The sequence below is a fragment of the Plectropomus leopardus genome, chromosome 12 (assembly GCF_008729295.1).
Source record: "Plectropomus leopardus isolate mb chromosome 12, YSFRI_Pleo_2.0, whole genome shotgun sequence".
Classification (NCBI taxonomy): Eukaryota; Metazoa; Chordata; class Actinopteri; order Perciformes; family Serranidae; genus Plectropomus; species Plectropomus leopardus.
The window spans coordinates 31,166,682-31,170,767 of record NC_056474.1 but is presented as its reverse complement, the minus strand read 5'-3'; the positions used below and the strand labels follow the sequence as shown (position 1 = coordinate 31,170,767).

The 4,086-nt window shown below is 37.1% G+C and overlaps 2 long non-coding RNA genes across 2 annotated transcripts; one reads left to right on the top strand and one right to left on the bottom strand.

The window, feature by feature from the left end:
* The first annotated feature begins 560 nt into the window (after positions 1–560).
* LOC121950969 lies at positions 561–3,836 on the top strand. Its single transcript, XR_006106367.1, has 3 exons — positions 561–646; positions 3,047–3,200; positions 3,762–3,836. It is a non-coding gene; the product is annotated as an uncharacterized LOC121950969 (long non-coding RNA).
* On the bottom strand, positions 960–1,790 carry LOC121950968. Its single transcript, XR_006106366.1, has 3 exons — positions 1,745–1,790; positions 1,299–1,396; positions 960–1,204 (listed from the first exon to the last, which is right to left on the bottom strand). It is a non-coding gene; the product is annotated as an uncharacterized LOC121950968 (long non-coding RNA).
* Positions 3,837–4,086: the final 250 nt, after the last annotated feature.

Genomic DNA, 4,086 nt, shown 5'->3' with positions numbered 1-4,086 from the left:
AATAAAAAAAAAAAAAAGCGCCACCAACCGCTTCATTTGACATTTTAAAGCTAAGATAATGTAATTAAAATTGACTTGCAACAAAAAAGTCTGATCATTCATTGTTGTTAAATGATGCTTTTGATGTTATCCATTATGTACATGGTGAAATAATTACAGAAGTATATTTTTTTTACTGTCAAAATCATTTTATGGTAAAGGTAGTGATGATAACATAATACATTTACCATTTTTATAAAATAAAAAAGGATGAATATTTAATGATGTTAATGTCTCTAGTGACATTAGCTGTTCCATATAGTGTCATACAGCGGTATAGGTTAATCTACTACCCTCAGAATCATGAGACAGACTCCTACTAACCTGAAAGTGCCAGTTTCAAAGCATTTTAAGCAAATGACAACAGTAAATATTGGCAATGGCAAGAAACACAACTGAATTTCTGAGCGGCTTGAATGTTTTTTATGGAGCAGTTTTATCTTTTATGTCTTCTTTCACATCTGCAGGTGGCTGCAGTGGACCTATTGTGAGTATTTCTGGATATGACGCAAATCTTTCGACTGGAGAGAGCTTCATTTTGAGCTGCGAGTTTGCATGTTTAACAGTCCAACATGTGGCACAGCTGTGGAGGGACAGCCCGCATGAGGTATTTAAATCTTATTAAAAGTTTTCAGAAACTTCTAATTTATGAAAGCATGAATGAAGCTCTTTCTTATGTACATTGGAACTGAGTATACAATGTGGATACAACCCAACAATTACAAGAATAGTGCTGGAAAGACAGTAAGTTAAACCTCAACAGGGTAGTAAGGTTAAAACTATTTATAACAGTGCAGTGGTTTTGAAATGTTTGTGGGTAAAAAAGTTGAAAACAACATGTAATGTGACATATGAGACATGATGTAGGACCCAAGTGCTGACACAAAACACAATGCTCGAGGATCTCAGTAGATTGTGGTAGTTTATTAACAAGTTTAGAATGTGCAGGGAGGGGGTGAGCGAAGCCAAACCGCTCTCCAGAGCGTGGCGTAAGGGGGAAGTCTTCATTGTAGTCTTCACGTGGTCCAAACAAAGGCAAGAGTTGGTGGAAATCCGTGAGGTGAGGGACAATGGCTAGTGAGAGTTGAAGCAGGTGGGCAAGCGGGCAGGCAGGCAGGTACTTGAGCTGATGAAGCATACAAAAAGCTAGAAGCTTTAGGCAGATCTGAGGCAAAAAGACAAATAGACAAGGTTAGTAACACAGGAAAAACATGAAGCAAACAACATGGCATATACAGGAGGCTGTGAATAACATCTACCACTGATGTAGAGCTAATACTCCGGCAGCAAGAATGTCTGAGACAGGATCTTAAGTAGTCCTCCAGCTCATCAGCAGATTGCAGACACCTGGCCCAGCCTGCAGGAAAAAACATGCTCCCTCTCACATACACAGGATAATGACACAGAAGGGAAGGCAGACAGGGAGATACCAACAACATACAGAAAGGGAAGGAGGGAGGTTGCATAGCAGCCAGTCATGACATGTAAAATTCAAATGTTTGAGGACGATGACTAAAATAAAGGTAAAGAATAATAAGTAGCCCATCCGTACACACAGTAACTCATCAGAGAATATGATATACTGTATTTCACATCACAGCCTGAAACAAATATGTCATCTTGGTGTTCCATTTAAACATTTTTCTTTCTGTCAATAAAAGATTAAATGAGATTTCTTTTTAATCCGTGACTGACGGATTCTGACCCTGAAAGATCCAGTTCCTGATCACTTGGTGTCATTGTCTTGTTATCATGTGACTGGAGTCCAAGTCATGTGACTCGAGTCAACGCCTCTGCTTTTACTAAAGGTTATATCTAATGGTATGTCAGCATAGTTCAGGCTATCATATTAAATAACTTTGCACAAAAACAATAATGCAAAATGTGTTTAAGTGAGGAGTAAAATGTTTTTTTCTAGTTTTAGTTTTCTAGTTCTATTTGATCCCCTTAATACTTTTGGAGATATGTTAAAAATAAAATTTTGAACAAATCCTTTGATGTTTAAGATTTTAAAATGTATCTCCTCTAACAGTGTTTAAACTAGACACTCTAAGCTCCAACACAATAGATGCTTTTACCATTTTTAAAAATGTTTAACAGATTATCAAAACTCTTTTTAGTTTTTAAGTTATTCTGATATCCCTACTCTTCTCTATGTAATTCCCCACAGTTAAAGATACAAACACCATTTAAACTTCCATACCTTCAGATTTAAAAAAAAGTGGAGGGGTCCGATACTGGCCTCTGAAAAAGTTAAACTGTTATTTACGACATCTATTGCATTTATGTCTGTCCTGGAAGAGGGATCCCACATCATCCTCTGCCTCTCTTCCTGAGGTTTCTTTCACCCCACCCCCCCTGTTTCAGGGGTTCTTTTTAGGGAGTTTTTCCTGTTTGTTAATGTAATGCAATTAAATGCATTTTTTTGTTGCAAAAAATTATGAATTTGTGAAGATTATAACATTTAAGTTTTGTGTGGCAGTTGTGTTGGATTTGTGCTTGTAGCACTGTCTACCCCTTATACAAGAGAACGTTTTAACAGCAGCCTTGTTTTTACTGTCTGAAGTGCTTTAGTTTCCTATCCTGCTGCAGTGATGTGGATGTGCACTCCAGGTTTTGTCAGTACACCATGACATCATGAGGCGGGTTTCCACTACAGAATTGCACAAATCTTAAGTGATATGTTGATAAAACACAGTTGCGAGATGATTGCGTATCTGCCAAGTGTAAAAACATTTTTGCCATGAATGTGAGTTCTTCCAAAATTGACGTTTCCACAAGAAAAGTATTTAATAATTGCAATTTCAATTTGCACAATTTGAGTGTCAATGGAAACCCGCCTAGTGTCAGGTGTGGTTATGGGTATAACCATGCAATCTTCAGACCCTCACTGGAAGGGGGGAATGTAACACTACTTTTCAGCCTGAAATTTTGTTACTGTTAAGAAAGTCAACCAATGCTAGTGTCAAAGTGTACTGTCACAGTAATCGCCATTTTCGTCTCCTAGGGGAGTGTGTCTCTTGTCAACATAACCTCCATCCTTCCAAATGTGACTGTGGTCCTGAGTATCGGCTCTGCTACAAAGGCAGACACTGGTTATTACTCCTGTATGACCCAGCCCCCTGATACAATCAGCTCTGAAGTCTTGATTCAGGTAGCAGGTAAGATGCTGATGAATAATAATAGCACATTCCCTTTGTATGGCTATTTTGGAGTAAATATTGATTGTCAAGTCAAGTTAAGTCAAGTCAAGTCAAGTCAATTTTATTTATAGAGCCCATTATCACAAAACATGGTTTGCCTCAGAGGGCTTTACAGTGTATGACATCCCTCTGCCCTTAGACCCTCACATCACCCAAGGAAAAACTCCTGAAAAAAGAACCCCTGTAATTGTAATTGTAAGGAGTTTATCATAATTGTATAATTTAGTGAAAAATGCTATTCAAACATATAAATTATTATTTTTCAGTAGTCTAAATGGCAACAGTACCACCTATTGCACATGTGATGTTTGGTGTAGTTTAACATTTAATAAATAAAAAAAGGACACATTACAACAATGCCTAGCTAATTAGCAAACTAGCCCAATTACATTATTTAATTATGACCTTATAAATATTAAACACTCAGCAGCAGCTTTATTGATATTGATTAGTTATAATATTTAATTAACATTATATTAATATGAGTCACTATTAATAAATTAACCGTCCCCTTTCCAGATAACTTGACAACCCCCACTCTGAACACATCCAGTATTCCATGGTGTGACAGCACCAAACAGCAGAGCAGTGCAGCAGGTAAGCGTGTGCAGCCATGTGGCACAACTTCTCAGAGGGGTTGATGATTCTCTGAACTGTAAGAAAAATATTTTATCAACATTTTATTAACACATTTATAATTCAATTAGTCATTATTGCAATCACAGACAAATACTGATGCATCCATATATCCATTTTCCAAGCTGCTTTCTGTTTAGGGTCTGAAGCCTATCCCATGCTCGGAACAAAAAACAAAAATACTTTTAGTTTTAACAAAGGATTTGAA